Below are 20635 nucleotides of genomic sequence, written 5' to 3'. Positions count from 1 at the left end.
CACTCCCTCAGGGTGACGGAGCATGAACCACTCCCTCAGGATGATGAAGCATGAACCACTCCCTCAGGGTGACGGAGCATGAACCACTCCCTCAGGATGATGAGGCATGACCCACTCCCTCAGGGTGACGGAGCATGAACCACTCCCTCAGGGTGATGGAGCATGAACCACTCCCTCAGGATGATGAGGCATGAACCACTCCCTCAGGGTAACGGAGCATGAACCACTCCCTCAGGATGATGAGGCATGAACCACTCCCTCAGGGTGATGGAGCATGAACCACTCCCACAGGGTGATGAAACATGACCCACTCCCACAGGGTGATGAAGCATGAACCACTCCCTCAGTGTGAAGAAGCATGAACCACTCCCTCAGGGCAATGAAGCATGAACCACTCCCTCAGGGTAACGGAGCATGAACCTCAGGGTGACGGAGCAGGAACCACTCCCTCAGTGTGATGAGGCATGAACCACTCCCTCAGGGTAACGGAGCATGAACCACTCCCTCAGGATGATGAGGCATGAACCACTCCCTCAGGATGATGAAGCATGAACCACTCGCTCTGAATGACGTGGCGAGCAAAAGCGTCTGCAGTGAGTGAACGATTCACTCAGAAGGTGAACGATTCACTGCGAGTAAACGATTCACACAATGTTCCGTTCTCGATTGTAAAGTGTTCGCCAATTGGTTTAAGCACTCATGCAATCATTCCAATTAAATGATTGATCAGGAATGGTTGACCGGGCTGTCACTGCACATCATAAATTATCCCTTTAACTTTAAAGCCGGTCTTCACCGCGCACACAGCAGTGAATGAAATCAAATGAATTTGTTCAAATAATGACTTTAGCCACAAAAGATTTTCCGGTTAATGAGGAACAACCCTGGAGATAAAGTTCAATCGCCCATGAAGTAAAGATTGCAGATAATCAACCATCTTGCCTGCTCGTCTGTGCATGCGTCAAGTGGTACATCAGTTCAGGGCTCTGCACAAACATTATAACCTAATTTAAAACATCCCCTTTTCACCAGATTTTCTTTGATTCCCTGTTGAGCACCTCACAAAACCTCCGGAAATATAGACACAGACCCGGCAGACGCTATGAATAGGCAGTCCCTCTGAGGATAGTGCATGAGGTCTTGCAGTGAATGCACTAAATCGTAGAGCTCAATGAAGCTGGTTACTTTTGTTACATTGCGAAATTTTTTGTTCACTCACTGTAATTCTACAAACAGAAGAAAAAGATAAGTTTAATGCTTTGCAAATGTCACATTTTCTTGTGAATCTACGGAGGAGGGAACATAGCCTTGTCGCCCGTGACAAACATTGCAGATAAGCCACCATCTTGCCTGCTTGTCTGTGCATGTGTAACATGGTACATGAGTTCAGGGTCTGCGCAAGCGTTATTACTTTTTTGTGTGTTACGTTATTAGTGTGTGTGTGTGTGTGTGTGTGTGTGTGTGTGTGTGTGTGTGTGTGTGTGTTTTCATAAAGCATAACATATTCTCTCTGCTAACTCCCCTACACCTACCCCCCTCTCTCTCTGGTTTGTGCCATCCTTGCTCTACCCCTCCCAATGCAGTGCTGCACCCTCCCTCCCACATCTCTTCTCTCACTCTCGTCTCCCCTCTGTCTGTGTCTGTCTCTGGACATATCCGGACGGTGGTTATGTCTGGACAGTGTTTGTCTCCGGATGTGTCCGAGTGGTGTTTGTCTTCGGCCAGCTTGGCTCCGGACGTGTCCAGGCGGTGTTTGTCTTCGGACGTGTCAGGGCGTCCAGCTTAGCTCCGGATGATAGTTATGTCTGGACGGGAGTTTGTTTCCGGACCGTGTTTATAGTATGATCTGCAGAAAACGGATTTCAGACATTATTTTGTTTCCATCTTCACTTTTCATCTATGCAGAATCATTTTGATGAGACGGTATGAATTGTAATTAACGCTCCACTGCACGTCTACCTTCCCTTCCCCCACCCTCCTTGCTCCCCCTCCCCCTTCTCTCCTTTCCCCATCCACCTCTTCACTCTCCCCACTCTTTTCCTTTCTCTGTCTCTCTCTCTCTTTCCTCCACCCCTCTCTCCCTCTTCTTCTCTCTTATTCTCCCTCCCCCCTTCAGTCTTACTGTCAGCGAAGCGACGGGTGGTATTTGCGAGTATACATCCCCCTCCCCCCACACACACACACCTTGCATCTTCAACAAAGTTTGATGGAATTCCCAACCAGCCTACCAACTGTGTGATAATCACACGTGGGGAATTCAAAAAGTTATCAGAACAATAATAAACAGTACTCACAATATAGTCCAAGACAAGCCAACGTTTTTGCTTATTTTCCATGACAGAAACATCACAATGAGTAAGAAAATGTTTTTCTTTCTCATTTTCCTACTCATTATGATCTCAGACGACATCGTGTGCATCTCTTTCCAAGAACCTTTTGAACGATCCACGTCCAATTCAAAAGTCGTTTGGGATCACTTCTAAAGTACTCTTTTTCGATGCAACAGTGGGACGAGAAAAGGACGATTTGCTCCTGACTAGGAGCTGCCATATTGACTCAAGATGTGGTGCCTTTGAAGGCGGCGGCAACGTGTGTGCGCATGCGCAACCAAGTCAAAATGAATCGGGAATTTAAACGCGCGTCCTGACCCTGAAGCCTGGATCCTCTGTCTGTCTGCCCCGGAGACCCCGGTGTGGTGACGGGGGTTGGGGTTGTGGTGGGGGGGGGGGATGATGTCCTATGAGTTTCAGGCGCTCACAATGGGACTCGTACAGGCAGCGGGTTCGCATTCATTTGCATTAACAATTATGTCTGTTTCCCTTGTTGCGTGTTGTGTCTGTGGTTTGTTGCCAGCATAGCTATTGTAATCATTATATTGTCACGTGTACTGGAAGCATAGCGCATACAGCAGCACGTACGCATGGGGTGTTGGCGTGTCGCCCCAAGAAATTCCTAATACATATATATATATATATATATATATATATATATATATATAAAAACACATATATAAACACATATACACACACGGTACACACACATATACACAAGTTGGGTCACTTGATTGTTCTTACATCGAAGGTGGACAGAGATTGTTTTTTCACCCATCTGTCTGTCTGTCTGTCTGTCTGTCTGTGAGCAGGAGATCTCAAAAAGTTGTGGACGTATTCGGACGAAACTTGGTGGACAGGTTGGGGGTGTGACAATGACCAATTGTTTCGATTTTGCTGAAGATCCGGATACGAATCCGGATACGAGAATTTTTCAAGTGCTTCTGATCACCATCATGAGAGATCGGACCAAAAACGATATGTTGCAGCACGATATCTCAAAAAGTTATGGACGGGTTATGACATAACTATGTAGTCGAGTTGGTTGGTTGACAAGAACAGGTCCAAATCCGGATCTGGCCTATCAGTGGGGAACAAAACGTAAACTGTTCAGCCTGAAAGAGGATGCACTCCACAGAGTGCTGTTCGACTTTACAGCTGGAGCAAAAAATTCACTTGGGAATGCAACACGGCAATGATGGGCCAACTCTCTTCCTCATTTCCTCGTTTCAGGTCGTACAGGATCGTGCGACCACCCCTTACATTCAGTGTAGTCCCGCGGAGACTAGAGACCATTTATATATATTAACTTTCATTCTTAATAAGAAATGTAAATATTATTTAAATGCAATTGGTTCGATTCCCGACATAGCATCCCAGCTAACACAGTTATTACAATCTTCTTATTCTTTCTTTAACGGCCACAATTATTCCAACGTTTTTTTTTTTTGTGGGGTTGGCCGGGAGAAGTTTATGGCCCAAGTCTTTCACGAACTGGCTGGCCAGACCTGACATTCAATTAAGTAGTTAGGGCAGGAATTTGGAATTTCACCACGGTGCCGGCGATAGCTTGCCTCCTCTTCGCAAAGGACAACGTGGGATCTTTAACGTCCACCAACTATTGTTTTTACAACAATAAATGTTTTAAGTTTTATGCAGTGTTTTATGATAATGTTTTCGTGGTATTTTAAAAACCCGACAAAAATAATGTTTTCATAACATTTGGCTACAACCTTTTTTAAATGTTGTGAAAGTATTTGTGTTGGTTGGAATCGACCTTTGATCAGGAGGTGCAAGGCCAAGCTCTGCCCCTCTCCATGTCGATGGGGACATACTGTTACGAATTTGGAGGCTTACTGCACACAACAGCCAGGTCCTATAGATCAGTTATATCGGTAAGTACGTGTTTCTAGTTAGGGTCCCGTCCCTTGTCTAATGGGAATTAATTGTACGTGTGCTGCGGAGTTATTTTATAGTTAGGATTTTTACATCACTTACAACAATGACAACAACGCCCATCTTCGCTTTCACTACTCCGCACGGTTCCCCTACTCCATTATTTCTTATTGGGAAAATATTTTTGGAATCCGAACTTTTTGCAATCCGAACAGCCTCCTGGAACGAATTAAATTGGGATTCTGGGGGCACCACGGTATAGGCAAACACCTATACTCCGATCTCTAGCGGTAGCACACGGTGGACGCACGGTCGACGCAGACTGCCACGGAGGCCGTACGTAGGTGCACGGCGGGCGTAGAGGAACCGTGCGTCGACCCTGCGTTGCCGACAGGTAGTCACACAGACCACAAGGCCACCATACGGCGACCGTGGAAATAGTGCGGCCGCCGTAATTTTTTGGGGGTTGGGAAAATTCATTTTTCATTGAGAAGAGCTTACGGCAGCCGCACGAATAACGCAAGCTCACGTACGCCCTACGTACGGTTGACGTCGAACACATCTACGTCATAGCATGGCTTGTCGAATTGCTATGGCAAACGTAGAAATGAAAAAAAGTTATAACTCCGCGCTATAATTCCACGGCGCCCCTACGGCCTGTAAAATATAGCCAAACGGCGTAGGGCCTCCCTGAGGCCACCACAGTTTCCCTGCGGCCGCCGCACATTTCTGTCAATTTAGAGGGCGTACGGCCGCCGTATCCTCGCCGTAGAGCAAATGTGACCGAGGCCTTAACAGCACCGCCGTCTCCGGGGTTATAACGCCGGCTGGTTCGGCAAAATTCTCGGGTTACGCGCCTCAGATCACGATAACAAAATACACCTGTGCCTTGCCAGCTGGGGGAATAGCCCCCGGCTACAGACTGGATTTGTCAGAGACCGAGCGGAGTCTCCCAGTCCGTAGTCCATTTTGGTTTTATATACCAATCGAGCGAATTGTTTCTCAGCACGGCACGAGCAAACCCAAAGCGGCAACTTTATATGAATCAGCCAGATTTATTGGGGACACATCGGGGAACACAACACACCAAGCATGCACGACATGTTATAATAAATTTATAACCCGTTCTTAACTAGGGAGCTACGGATTACGGGTTTCGAAGGGGACCCTAGCGAGATAAACCTTCGACAACATGCAGACAAGACACCGACAGCATGCAGACAAGACACAGAGTACTTGGTGATGCTTCATGGACGAGAGGAAAAGTGTCAAAGGCCCGAATGCGGCTCGTGACAAGCCGATGTCAACGGATTCGAGCACCCAAGCTCAAACATGCTGCGTGGCAAAATGGCGGTGTCGTCCTCCTTTTGTCACACCGCCCACGCACGCAGCCTCAGCGCGTTCAGCCCCTGTAAGGTCGACGGCACAAGACGAAAGATCTATGGTATGCTCCAGCTGGCTTTCTACAAGGTCCAGCATACAAGTCCGGCCAAATTGGGGTGTTGGGCTCCGCAGGCGGATCGATGGGGCCACAAGACGTCGTCGAGCCGTGAGGTGAGTAAGGACAGAGGCTCCGTGGTTAGACGCAGGTTGAACCTGTCGATGTCCTCCTCATAAAAGTCGACCGCCGACTCCCACTAGTAGTTTCTCCTGCCTCTTTCACGAAGCAGATCGCAGACAGACACAACCGTCCCTGACACAGCAGATCGCGACTCTCACTAGTCGTTTCTTCCTTGCCTTCCTGGGGCTCGCTCCTCTCACCAAAGCCGATCCCAGACTCGACTCTAGCAGCCTGTTATCCAGCAGAAGGCAGACTCTCACAGTCGTTTCTCATCCAGCAGAAGGCAGACTTGACAAAGCAGGCAGTCACTCTTACTGCCGATCACCCGTATCGTGGCTCAGGCAGTTCCTCTTACTGCCGATTGCACCACCTCTCGGCGCTCTCAGTTTTACCACCTTTTATTTTGGGGCGCGCCCCTTTACGAAGCCGACAAACTCGACTCTAGCAGCCTATTATCCAGCAGAAGGCAGACTCGACAAATCAGGCAGTCACTCTTACTGCCGATCGCCCATATCGTGGCTCAGGCAGTTCCTCTTACTGCCGATCGCACCACCTCTCAGTCCCACCTTCGCCTTGCCGGTGCTCACTTCTCTAGGCCACACCCTCTCAGCCGACTGGGCGGGGCCTCGTCCGGAGAGGGGAAGGAAGAAGAAGAACCTCTCGGTACACCACCACCGCACGAACAATGAACAGCCTGCTACACCTCCCGACACACGTGTAACGTCCAATTACCGAACAACCTGGCTAAACATGCATTTAATGGGGGATCTGGGCTAATCCTATATTTAATAACACACTAAGGGCCATTTCCGCAACAATATAATAACATAACCCCCTTGACAGCTCCCGTAGGGAGCGGGTGCTTCTAGTCTTTACTATAATTCACTGTCTGTTCCCAGGTACCGCAAAAACGGCTGAACCGATCGCAATCATTTTTGGGGTGTGTAATCCTGGGACTCCTTGGAGTAAAATAGGCATAACATGACCCCCTTGACAGCTCCCGTAGGGAGCAGGTGCTTCTAGTTTGTCCAATTTGTACATTGTTTGACACTCCGGACATCTTCGGTCATCTCCAGACATCTCCAGATGGTGTTTAGTATAACCCAGCCAGCCTTCCTCATCAACCGTTTTGTTGGTTTGCTTGCTTCAGTGCTTATAGTGGTGGGTGGAATAAATTCCAAAGTACAGTACTCGATTCCAACCGTGGAATCAAAAGGAATCAAGTAATTGACGTCAATTCCGAGGAATTCCTGCTTCATCGAAAGAAGCGTTTTTTTCTTAGGGAGTTTTTTTCATCCCTGTTGTGCATGTTCCGGTTACACATGGCCTGGTAATGTATTAATTGAAAAGGAACATGACCCTGGGATATCCCATTTGCAATATTGAGCAAAAGCAAGTCACTTGCAAACGAAACACGCCGCAAGGGCGTGTTCCTTTTAAATTAATAGCAAGGAATTTTGAGTTGGCCGGCAAAAGCGTGCCGATTGCTTTGCTGAGGAACAGGCAGGCAATATATCGGCTGATAAAGTTTTGACAACATGTTGTTCAAAAGTTCCAGAAGCGCAGTTTTGAACTATTTCAGGAAGGTTAAAGAAGACAGTCCAGAAGTTGCATACTCACTTTGTTCAGTAGACATTGTTCATCACTGTAATATGTCCAATATGCTAAAACATTTGAAAACCAAACACAGAGAGAGTACCTATAAGTGACCATTGAGAATGCAGATTCAAAGAAACCAAAGTCTGCAACAGCAACACATTCGCTTTCGCAATCAACGATTGAAAGCACTTTTGCCCCAGTAACGCCCTCCCCTCATGCTACCTTCCCTTCCCATCCCCTCATACTGCCTTCCCTTCCCCTCACGCTGCCTTCCTTTCCCCTCCCCTCATGCTGCTTTCCCTTCCCCTCATGCTGCCTTCCCTTCCTCTCCCCTCAAGCTTCCTTCCCCTCCCCTCACACTGCTTTCCCTTTCCCCACCCCTCCTCGCTCTCCCACCCCACCTCACTCCCCCTCCTACCTCTCTCTCCCACCCCCCACCCCCGTCCTCTCTCTCCCCCCCCATCTTTTTTCTCCCACCTCCCTCTCTTAGTATTCCCATCAGCGAAGCGATGTGTGGTATTTGTGAGTCAACACCACTAAATATCAGTGTGGATCCATCAGTCTGTCAGTCAGTCCGTCCGTCTCCTCCATAACTCCAAAACCATGAAACTTAGCAGTGCCAAACTTTCCATGCATACAAAGGGAACTCCAAGGTCATGCATGAATGAAAATTGGGTGTTTGGGTGATGTAAACACCCCTTTTGAAGATCATTAACAGCCTTATTTAATCATCCTGTATCAAGGTGTTATCTTTGGCCACCTCGCTGTCATCATAATTTGCCTCTTTTTTTTTGGGCCTGCTCAACAATGCCTTGACTTGGTAGAGGCTGCAATGGTGTCTTACTGACAAAGTTTTTTTTTCACTTTCCTCACTCGAATCATTGAAGCCTCAACATCATACTGTATACGAATCGCTGGATACATTGCAGTGCTGATACACACCAGGAGATGCCAGCCGTCCCTCAGATGGATGCTAAACTGGGTGTACCATCTGCCAGAATTAGTCGATGGACATAAAAGATCACTTTGGGGTATCCTTTGCGAAAAATAGGGGGACAATCCCCATCATCCTTGCCAAATTCGAAATTACTGCTCTAACCTACAGGGGTACTACATCAGCAGGACTGCTACACCCTCAATCAATTATGCTACTCACAGCCTTGTGCTGCACATGAGAAAAGAAGACAACTAGAAAACATCTGAAAATGCAAAGCCTGTCCACTTTGAATTTGGACTTCTTCTTATTCTGTAGGCTAAATGGTACCTTGACCTTTTGACGAAATTCCTAATCTGTCTTCTCCATATTCTCATCATAAAGCTTTGTTGAAAATTTGTTGATAAAAGCTCAAATGATAATAAAAATTTCAGGTCAATTGGATGAAAATTTATGATTTTACATCATGCTCTCACCTTTGATCAAGTTATTAATTAGTGTTCTCCATATTCTCAAAATAAAGCTTTGTTGAAAATTTGTTGATAAAAGCTTAAATGGTAAAAAAAAATGTTACGGCTTCCAAAAGCTCAAATGATAATTTAAATTTCAGGTCAATTGGATGAAAATTGACGTTTTTATGTGATGCTGACCTTTGAACTTTTGACAAAATTATTAATTTGTCTTCTCCATATTCTCAAAATGAAGCTTTGTTGAAAATTTGAAAACAAAAGCTCAAATGGTTAAAAAAAGAAAAAGGAACAGCCTGGACAGACCAATTACACTTCCTTGGAACAGGCCGCAACGGTGTTTATGTAACGCTTACCTTTGACCTTTTGACAGTTAAAATTTCACCATCAGTTGTGTAACTCAAAAATTAAGCTCCCCCACTTTTCTAAGGAGTTTTTAGGTGCAACTCACTTGGTCAACCAAGAATGGAAACATGAAGACCAAGGAGCTTTCCAAAGAAGTCAGACACAAAGTGGTGGAGAAGCACCGTTCAGGAGAGAGTTATAAGAAGATTTCAAAGTCACTCATTATCCCTTTGAGTACGGTGAAATCCATAATTAAGAACCGGAAGACGTATCATACCACCCAAACTCTACCCAGATCGGGTCGCCCATCCAAACTCAGCAGCCGGGCAAGCAGCAAACTGATTTGAGATGTCACTGTAAAATCCACCAATGACTGAATGATCTGGAAGGCTCTATGTCCGAGATGGGGGTCAGTGTTCGTCAATCAACAATATCCCGTTCCTTTCACAAAGCTGGCCTCTATGGACAGGTGGCAAGAAAAAAGCCATTACTGAAAAAGATGGATCTAAAAGCTCGTTTGAAGTTTGTGAAAAAGCATCTTAATGATACTGCAGGCATGTGGAGAAAAAAGTTTTGTGGTCAGACGAGACACAAATTGAACTTTTTTGTTTGAGTTCAAAGTGTTACATCTGGCACAAGCCAAACACTACACATCACCCAGTCAACACCATCTCTCCTGTCAAGCATGGTGGTGGCAGCATCATGTTATGGGGCTGCTTTTCATGACCTGGGAATGGCAAGCTTGTCAGGATAGAAGGGACAATGGATGATGCAAAGTACAGGAGAATCGATGATGAAAACCTGTTTGAGTCGGCCATGAATCTAAAACTGGGTATGAGATTCACATTTCAGCAAGACAATGATCAGAAGCACAAAGCTAAAGCCACACTGAAGTGGCTGAACAAGAAGAAAATAAATGTTCTTGAGTGACCCAGTCAAAGTCCTGACTTGAACCCAATTGAACATTTATGGAGAGACATGAAGATTGCAGTCCATCGACGATCCCCATTAAACTTGGCAGAACTAGAGCAATTTTCACGTGAAGAATGGGCAAAGATTTCATCATCTCACTGTGCAAAGCTGGTGGAGACCTACCCAAAATACTCATAGCACTCATTGCTGCAAAAGGTGTTTCCACCAAGTACTGACCTGAGTGGCTGAATACTTTTGCAACCAGTGAATGTTGATTTGTGCATGTTTTTTTTTACAGCTATTACTGACATATAACTTCCTTCACCTGAGTTCAATCCCCGTAGGCCACTGAATTAATACACCAGGGGTTGACTCAGCCTGTCATCCTTCCGAGGTCGGTGAAATGAGTACCAGTGTACTGGGCCAGTGTATACCCCGGTTAAAATAGGTGTACCATATTCCTGTGTCGTAAGAGGTGACCAGGGTTGCGTCAGGAAGGGCATCCGGCGTAAAACATGTGCCATAATCACTATGCGGATCATACGGATGATCCGCTGTGGCGACCCTGAAAGTGACCAGCCGGAAGAAGAAGAAGAAGAACTTCCTTCAACTATAACAGTGTTTCGTTTGATCTCTTCAGTTATGAATAAAAAAGTTCATTTGGAAAATTGTTTCAACATCATTCGTAATTCATCTAAATGTGGCTTATTGGTTGGGGGTGAATACTTTTGCAGGCTACTGTGTATGTAAATGTATTTGTATATGTCTGTACTATATCTCAAGATCAGACCCTGTAACTGTAGTGGGTACCAGGAAGCAAGTTCAAGTGCCACACAAGCTATTGCTGCATGCATCCTGACCAACAGGAAATTCCTGCCACACATTAACCTGTCTGTGGTAAAAATAGTTCTAGGAGCAGCCAAGAAGTTTAAATTTTAAAAAGGTTCTTCTGGATAAACAGTTGCATAAGCTCTGCATATTAGGCATGAGCTTAGAAGAGCTTACAGGCATTTGTATCTCCATAGGATTGTACTGCAGCCAATACTGGGAGGATAATTTATCCTCAATTCTATAGACCTGTCCACCCCAGAGAGTGAACATCCACGGATTAGTGCTTCGGGCTTGTTGGCCCTTGCCTTATGAGGTCGGCCTTTTTATATAAAAAAAAGTTTTTCAAAAACCAAAACATTTGAACAGCTTGGGACATGCACCTTGACCCACGGCCAAAGTATACAGTCCAACAATACTATCATATGAGCCTGCACATGCACCTCAGCCCGAATGATTTTCATCAATGATCTCTCCGACTCTCTGGAAAATCCTCTTTATCTCTTTTGCTGATGACTCCACCCTCTGCCGTATCATCTGTCATCCCTCAGATCGGCAAGCAGCAGCTTCTTCGCTCACTGCAGAGCTGAATAAAATCACAAACTGGACCAACACGTGGAAAACGTCTTTCAATCTGGACAAATCTCACACTCTCATGATGTCTCTCTGAAAGGACCACCTGGAACCCCCCCCCCCCCACATCTACTTTCTCAACAATCCTCTTGAAGAAGTCCTTTCATTCAAGCTTCTGGGTCTCACTATCTGCCATGATCTTTCCTGGGAAAGCCACTTTTCCAACCTGGCCTCCAAAGCCAGTCGCCGACTGGGAATCCTCCATCATGCAAAATCCTTCCTTGGCACACCTGAGCTCCTGACCACAAACAAAGATTTCGTCCGCAGCCTGATGGAGTACTGCTCTCCCCCCCTGGGCTGGTGCTCCCACCTTTCTTGGCTTCACACTGTGGAAACCAAGGCATTTAGGATCATTGGTATCTTCCGTGAAGAGGCTGAGTCTTTTGGGCCTCTCACGCTCTCACCACAGGCAAGTCAGTGGTGTTTTTGTATTCTACCGTCTCCTCTCCGGCCTCACCTCCCCCCCCCCCCTGCTCCGTCTGCTATCTGTCCTGCCTATATTTCTGCAGGATGCTCAAGGTCCGCCAGCAACCCCCTTCTGGTAAAACTACCAAAATCACCAATCACTGCTCACCTTCACTCTTTCCTTCCTCTTTTTTCTCACCTTTGGAACAAGCTCCCACACTCTATTCAATCCCATTCTTCCCTCCGGGTCTTCAAAACAGCTGTTCACCACCACCTCATATCTTCCCCCTTCCAAAACCACAATCTTTTCTACCCCCAATAATCCACCCCGAAACCCACCTCCTTCAAATTCCCTGCTTTCCTTCCCGAAAGTCCCTGTCATGTAAGGACCTGAAAGTCCCTGTAGTGTCCATCTTGTTTACCCTGGGTACCCCACCCCATCCCTCTCCCTTCCACAGATCTCCTCATGTCTCTGTTCCAAACTGTTTTTTCCTTCCCTCTCCCACCCCTCTTTTCTCCTGCTCCCCTTGCTGTACGTTCTGTGTGTTGGCTCTTATACAAGCCTCGACAGTGTATTCAAAAAAAAAAAGGCTGAAGTGCATGGTCAATCGAACACACACCCTCACCTGAAGAGTCAGAATGCATGATCATACAATTGGACTACTCCTCAATAAGAGCAAGTCCCCTTGCCTTATGAAGGAGGTCCCCATCCTTTGGCTGCAATACAACCATTTGGAGATGTAGGGGTTGTAGCTCTGCTGAGCTCATGCCAAATAGGCAGGGCTGATGTAACGGTTTAGACAGCAGTGCACTATATATATATATATATATATATATATGTATATATATGTATATATATATATATATATATATGTATATATATGTATATATATATATACATATACATATATATATACATATATATATATATATACATATATATATATACATATATATACATATATATATATATATACATATATATACATATATATATATACATATATATATATATATACATATATATATATATATACACATTTTGTTCTGCATTTTGTTAAACCGAGGCAATAAATTCAGCCTTTGGTCCAACTATCCTGATCAAATTATCTGTATTAGCACCTTGATATACTGAGATCCTTCCTGGTCAACAACTACCACAATGATGGTCCCATGATGTTCTGTAATTAATGGTGCATCTCCAAAAAGTAGATTCCAAAACACAAAACATTTATGTGATACAGAGATACAAGTCAAAAGAGATGTTACATTAAATAATGCAGAAGTCGTAACGAGAGCTTGCGGTTCGGTTTAAGGTGTGCCCTACTGAGCATGCCGAGAGCAGTGCCGTGTGCCCCGATGCAAGGTTGCTGCCCAGTCACAGCACGGCTCGCAGGTGAATACAGTGTTAAAAAAAAAACAAATAAAAAGAGTATTTACATTTTATTTTTCAAATAATTTTTCCCATTAAAATTGCTCCTCAAATGCCACATAGTATATCCAAGGAACACTTGGACCTGACTTAGAAAACCTGTACGTCTGCCATACATTCGACACTTTATTCACTGTTGTCACACTTACACCTGTGTGTTTTGTTGAAGGTATGATTTGGGGTTGGTGCTGAAAGAGAAATATATAGAAACCAGTTTACATTTTGTATCCCACTGATAATCTGGATCTGGACCTGAACCAAAATCTAACCTCATTGTTCTTGTCACCTAACCAACTCGTCCATCAAGTTTTGTCATAACTTGTCCACAACCTTTTGAAATACCATGTTACATATCGTTTTTGGACCAATCTCTCAATGGTGAAGAATCACTGAAAAAAAATATAAAATAATCGCAATAATCCATATCCGGATTTTCACCAACATTTCATCGATTCGTCCGTGTCACACACTCAACCTGTCCACCAAGTTTCCTCCGAATCCTTACATAAGTTTTTGAGATATCTTGTTCAGACAAAGAAACAAACGAATAGACACGGATAAAAACATAACCTCGTCCATCACAGATGGCGGAGGTAAAAAAAAAAATACAATCAACTATTGAATAATAAACTGGAACTGAGGACGAGTCGAGATTAACCCTTGGGATTATAAATTGTCTTGTAAGAAGCCATCTATTTATTACCTCCACTACCAAAGGTGGAGGGAGGCTCTGTTTTCACCCCTGTCTGTCTATTTTTTTTGGCTGTGAGCAGGATATCTCAAAACGTAATGGATATATTCAGACAAAACTTGGTGGACCAGTTGTGTGTGTGACAGGACAAACTGATGAGATTTTGGTGAAGATCTGGATCTGGATATGAGAATTTTTAAATTGTTAAAGCGATTCTTCACCATTGAGAGATGGGGCCAAAAACGATACATAGAATGATATCTCAAAAAGTTGTGGACGAGTGATGACAAAACTCGGTGGATGAGTTGGGTAGGTGACAAGAACAAGCCAATTCGATTTTGGTTCAGGTCCGGATCCAGATCCAGCCTATCAGTGGGATACAAAATGTAAACTGTTTAGCCTAGCAGAGGTGTGCACTCTACCAAGTACCGTTCTAGTTATGTATGTGAGGCGAGGGAGAGAGAGAGCGCAAATTCTATTTCCTATATACTTATCATGATCATTTATTTATTTATTTTTATCCATCGGCTTTCGTGGAAATTGTGCTTCCTGTCTATTGTTACGGATCCAGGGTTCTAGTTTCGCCACGATGGGAAGCGCCCGAGTTCCTCCCGAACACTCGGTCCTGAGGCCACTGGGCACGGAAAACTCTGCGTGCCGGTGGGTTGCTAAGCAACCATAAGCACCGATTGGTACTGCCAATCGGGAAGGGTTACACGACTTCACATGATACCTTACGAGGGGAGTCTCGTACCCTCGATGCGTACTCTAATTAACTCACTGGATCAGGTGCAGCCGAGCGGCGCTGCAAGTACGCACCGGCTAACAAGAGCAAATCGATGGGGCAGAACTTCCCGGCTAACCTGCATGCGGACCATACTGGACTGATAGGGAAAAGATGCTATGAGCTGGGTGCATGTATAACACTAACAATTTATTGCAATAAGTGAAGTAAAAGGACATGCAAATATTTACAAAGAACAATAAAGGACACAGTGCATAACTTAAGAACTGCAATCTTAACTTTACACTGGGACAGGCACCATCAGAAATACACCCCGAGGAAAGTTAGAGAGCAAAGAAAGATGAGAACAGATGAGGTGTTTCCGACCTTTGTTGTACCTGGTGCCCGACGGACCAACGCTTCCCAGTCACTTAGGAGGGGCATGAGGAGGAAAACTGAGGATGTCAGAGGAGGTGCAAAATGAGAGATGCGATGAGGTGCAGAGAAGAAAATGAAAAGAGGGACGTATCTTTGGGGTCGCTCTGAAAACAACGTTTGTCGGGACTTGCCCTCACTGATTGCTCTTTTGCGTCGACAGCAGACGAGACAGAAAAAAGAGACAGAATGTGTGAGCAGTCCGAATAATGTGTGAGGAAGCCTGTAAGTGTAAAGGTGCTTCGGCTTGGCCTGAATCACTCGCCCACCCAGCGGTCCGCTCCGTCTGCTCCATTCCTCAAACTCCGTATGCCTGTTCAGCTCCACCTTCCGCCCCATACCACTGACCAAGCCAAAAGCATCTCTTTTTGCCTCCCCCTCGCAAAGTATTTATAATTGTCTGGCGAGGGAGGAGCGTAAAGATGAATCAGGACAGGCAGTAGGCATTTCCAAGCGTCCCCATTGGTGCACGGACACTTCTCCTGGTTATGGCCCTGCCCACGCGAGGACTCGGCACCGGAAATGGCCTCATTCATTTATTCGCCTCATCACACAACTCAACTCTGACTTTAACTTGGGGAGAGAGTATCTGATGGTGCTCTCCAACCACGAATATGTGCTGGACACCAAATGGGAGCCGTAATCGAGCAGAGAGCTTGGACTATCCATGCGATGTTGAACGGATTGTAGTGCACATTTGCGCTTCAAACTACATGCCAGAACGTCCCAAGCACAAGCATCTGTAGTGGTAGTTGCATGCATTGTTCCCCAACATCTCCAAAGGGCAGTGGTGGGCGTTCGTGGTGGTGACTGTGGTTGCAACAATCGTAGCGGTGGTGTAGCGTTATGGTGTTATGAAGTGGTGATTGAGGTGTCGTAGTGGTGGGTTTGTGATGGAGGTGGTTGTGGCGGTTGTTGGAGAAGGTAAGCGAGCTTGGAATGATGTCGGGATCTTTATAAAGGCATTGTGGTGGTTGTGGAGATGTTGTAGCGTTGTGGTCCGAGTCTGGAGAAGGTCTAAGGTGAGCATCTGTTTGGTAATGGTGCAAGGTTTGAATGCAAAAGGGCGTGCGTATGCAAATGAACTGCCTGTTGTGATCTGCATGCTTGCATGGAAGAAAGGAGGGTCATGTGTGCGAAGTAAAATAAGTACCTCAAGGATAAAGAAAACAGAATGGGAATAAAGACCTGCGAAAAGCCCTCGCAACACATTTTATCCCATAAACCCACAAGACATGAGGGAAGGGCTATCTAACATGGATACGAATGAAACAACTGTCTCGGGACCACTCGCTATATGTTGTGTGCCGTTGCTTTGGGGAGTGACAGTTTCACATGACCGCAACATTATCATAAACTATGAAATGCCATGAAAGTATCGCTCTCCCTATTCTACCTTTAATCAGGTCACATGCTATTTAAATCCACACCTGTAGGTTCCACCCAGCTGGAGCTCAATCCACAACACGGTGCACTTCAGACACCTAATGTGAATGTGCCATCGTTTTATTGTGTTGCCTTCTTTTATCTTGCTTTCTTTGTCACCTGCCAAGCTTGCATCTCAAATCACACGACGGAGTAGCTGGTTGTGATTTTCATAAAAATGAATTTTAGAAAGTAAGGGGAGGGGAGTCTGGTCTGCATGAGTAAGGGAAGAGTCTATGAGGATGAGTAAAGGGGAGTCTTCAGTCTGATAGGAATGAGTCAGTCCGGGGAGTCTGGTAGGTATGAGGTATTCGTGACACTGGCTGTAGTTATCCCAACAGGTGAATGTTGGGTTAGTTATCCTAAAATCATTGCTGTATAATGCCATTTTGAGTATCATATTGTTTCCCAACTTACCAGGCAACCACATTTAATCAAGGTCCCTTGGTCAAACAGTGAATGATTTCCTTCCAAGAAGCAAACTCCATTTCTCAACTCCAAACACCTTCTCTCAAAACAGCATGGCATCTTTACAATCATTTCAAACACACACCGGCACACCGCCCTGGGTGTGTGATGTGAAACGATCAAGTTTTGCTCTTGTCAACTGGGTGTCTGGTGTTGCACCAGTAGGAGGCGCTGCACAACGAAGCACGCCGTTAAGTTTGCCGTCACGTCTGGACGTTGTGAACACCTGGAGGTGTCCCTTAAATGATTAGGTCTTCAGACCTGTCTTCTTGATGTGGAACATCACCTGCAAATGATCTATCTTTTAAGCCGCTCAGATGGCTAGCAATGTGGCGTTAAAAAAAAAGGTCTTCGACCGACTGTGACCTTTCCAATCTCAAAATTCCATGTATGAGTCAAGCATACAGTTGGACACCTTGTGCTTGTTTACATATTGTACCCTCGTTGTTCCTTCAGATATGTTTGGTGTGAATGGGTCTATCTTTTAAGCCACTCAGATGGCTAGCAATGTGGCGTTAAAAAAAAAGGTCTTCGACCGAGATACAATCGTCTGAGACACACCAACGTTTTAAAAATTTACTTTCAAAATCGAATGATGTCATTCACAAGAAAAACTCCAAAATCCCCAAAACTCCCAAAATCCAGGATCAGTGCTCACCTCCACTCATTCGTTCCTCCTTTTTCCCCACCTGTGGAACCAACTTCCACATCCTCTTCAAACTCATTCTTCCCTCCATGTCTTCAAGACAACTGTTCACAACCGTCGCAGGTCACCCTCAATCCACAACCATGATCTTTTCTACCCCGCTAACCCTCCCCAAGCCCAACTCTTTCCAAGTTTCCAGTTTTTCCATCTTGATCACCCGGTGGATCCTCCCCTTACCCTCGCTCTTCCCCACATCCCTTATTTATCCAAGTGTCCCAATATTTTGCCCCTCGACCCTGCTGTTTGTGTGTCCCCTCCCCTCTTTTTTTTTCTACCGCTATTTTTGGTTCTGATATGTCCTGATTCGTTCTGTGTTCTAGCTTCTCCATGAGCCTCGACTCTGTAGGCTGTCCAAATAAAAAATGTAGCACTTGTTTTTATGCCTTTTCCTGGACTATATTGCGAGGTCATGGAACTTGTTGAACATCACCGTAGTTGGCGCATTGTATTCTCGAATGATATGCATAACTTTGTCCAAAATAAAGTTGATAAATCTTATCAACTTGGAAACTTCCAACTGGTTGTTTGATTGGTTTGTTCGGAAAGCTTCATTTCAAAGTAGTTAAATAAGATGTGAGAGCAACGTTTGGCATGGACAGATCTCCTACATCGTGAATCAAAAGGTTCTTAAAAATTGGAAAACATTGCCAGATATTGAAATGGTCACCCACCCAGAAGGTCGACTTGAACACGAGCTTCACAGGGCCTGACCATCATCTGCAGATGAAGAAGTCCACACCAGCCCTCCCACCACCAATTCCCTCCTCAACCCCCTACCCAGCAACCACACTTAGCCAAACACCTGCCTCCGATGGTCGGACACTGCCTTTCTGTGAAGCCTCCATCTCCCTGGTTTGCACTGGCACGGGCCTTTGTTCACCCACTCTGGATTTCCGCCGCAACCCATTGTACGCGAGCCTTCGTTCTCAATGGCCCCACACGGCCACCGCTGCTCTCGGGCAATTCTGCCTGTCTCGAATTGCACAAAGAAAGCAGAAGCTTCAATGGAGGCGCGTTCGAGTCAAGCTGTAAGGAAATAAAGATCCATGTGTCCAGCTCTTGAAAAGGATACGATATTCCTTCGTGTTCGAAGGCAATGGGACTGCTCTAATCTCATGGAGGTCCAGCGTTCAAACCCTTTACTCCTGCTGGTGGCTCTGCTTGAACCCTATTCAATCATTGTACAACATCGCCGTTGCCTTTTCTGCTGCCTGCACCACCCAGTGAATGAGACCGGCTGGTGTGGCACTCGCATTTGAAGATGCTTGTGAGATGAAGTGTAATTAAAGTCGCATGAAGACACGGTTGAGAGCCAAGTGATAATGCAAAGACAGATACCAATAAGGATGAGGACGATGATGAGAAATGCCTGTGACGTATGCTCCATCGCGGGAGGACTCAGACCCAGATTTGAGAGGGCCGAGCACCCAGGCCGAGCCGTGTGGACAGCTGTTTCCGAGCTTTTGATTAATGAGAGCTATTGGAGCATGGATAAGCTGCTTTAACAGGCAGACATTTGCCTGGCGTTCGACTCTTCTTGCCCATCCCCTGTTGCCCTTGTGGCTTGTTTGTCCGACCTTGCCATGACGATTCCTCGTACCGCCCTGCCCTCCGTGTACCTGTGTCATGCAATCGGACACACGGATATTAACAGGGGATGTTGTCTGTCTGGACATCTGTACATGAAACCAAAACAATACGACATATCATTTTCAAGGTGTCATTAGCATTCCGTTCACATTTAAACCGTGGGTCCTTAAACTCACACGGGGATGCTCAAAATCCCTTGGTGGCTCGCAAAAGGAGTAGACCCTAGTGTGCCTGTATCTGTATACCCTGTCCGAATTTCAAATGGCTTATGTTGGTCCTTTCATATAATACAATGGCAAACCAACCGGTCATTAACCCCTTGCCCAGAAGCTGGCTGCTTGGACAGGCTCCCCTCTCCTCTCGGAGAATGGCACTTATTATAGATCAGATGACGTTCTTGCCTGGTCGTTTGTTGCACGTCATGACCAATGGTCCAAACGTTTGTGTGACATCACAGCCAACGTTTGGTTTAACCCCTGAATTATTGGAAGAGGATAACGAAGCTTCTTGAAGACCCTGCCATCTGTATGGAGCAGAGCCTGCGTTGAAGACCTGTCCTCCATATGAAGAACTTCTGTAGATTGAGAACGTACACACCTGTACAATATGCTCTGTTGCAAACTCATCCTGCATGCGATCAACCATCGATAATAATACAACTCTGTCCGGCTCCCAATGTTTGCAACATCAACACCCGACTTCGCTTGAGCTCAAACATCAACAAAATTAGGAGAGACTTTGTGCATTCCGACCTGGCGATCTTCCGCGACTACGACACAGGTGGACACTTTTCCGTATTATGGACGTGGAGACTTTCAGACAGGTAAAGATAATTCCGCAGGCTTTGTTGGAGCCCGTTTCCTCTGACTTCGTTTGATATCGGCTTTCCTTTACACACGCATGTCTCTTACAGCAACATGTCAAATTCTCGAGACTAATTCCAACCAGACCATTGGCGCCCATGTGGGCTGGCGGCAATAACCACACATTGCGCATCGGAGCGGTCAACAAGCATGTTCCTGGGGATGTCTAATATCTTAAAAGTATCACTTTCTGTATCGGCGTGTTGGTCCTCTTTTCGTTGGCAAGTTTTTATTCCATTCTATGTATTGACATCTGTCAAGAGGCCATTTTCTGCATCTTCTTTATTGCTTTGCAATCAGCCAACCAATCGTCCCTGCACTTCAGGAGTTCAGAAGAGGCTCAATTCAACCTGTTCAACTCAGGCGAGCAACAGACATTAAGGGATCGGCT

The 20635-nt window shown here is 45.6% G+C and overlaps 1 long non-coding RNA gene across 6 annotated transcripts in view; it reads right to left on the bottom strand.

Moving 5' to 3' along the window:
- Window positions 1–20635, bottom strand: part of LOC147010599 (uncharacterized) — a 114730-nt gene that overhangs the window by 24374 nt on the left and 69721 nt on the right. For 2 of the 6 annotated variants that reach the window (XR_015052604.1, XR_015052603.1), the window contains exon 7: window positions 17744–17835. The exons of the other annotated variants lie outside the window; for them this stretch is intronic. This is a non-coding gene — a long non-coding RNA (uncharacterized LOC147010599). The remainder of the gene's footprint in view (window positions 1–17743; window positions 17836–20635) is intronic. 6 annotated transcript variants of the gene reach the window in all.

Source organism: Eptatretus burgeri, chromosome 16 (assembly GCF_056783735.1).
Source record: "Eptatretus burgeri isolate ZD-2024b chromosome 16, Ebu_testis_v1, whole genome shotgun sequence".
Classification (NCBI taxonomy): Eukaryota; Metazoa; Chordata; class Myxini; order Myxiniformes; family Myxinidae; genus Eptatretus; species Eptatretus burgeri.
Note: the sequence above shows the minus strand (reverse complement) of the source record. Positions and strands in the feature narration are given on the sequence as shown.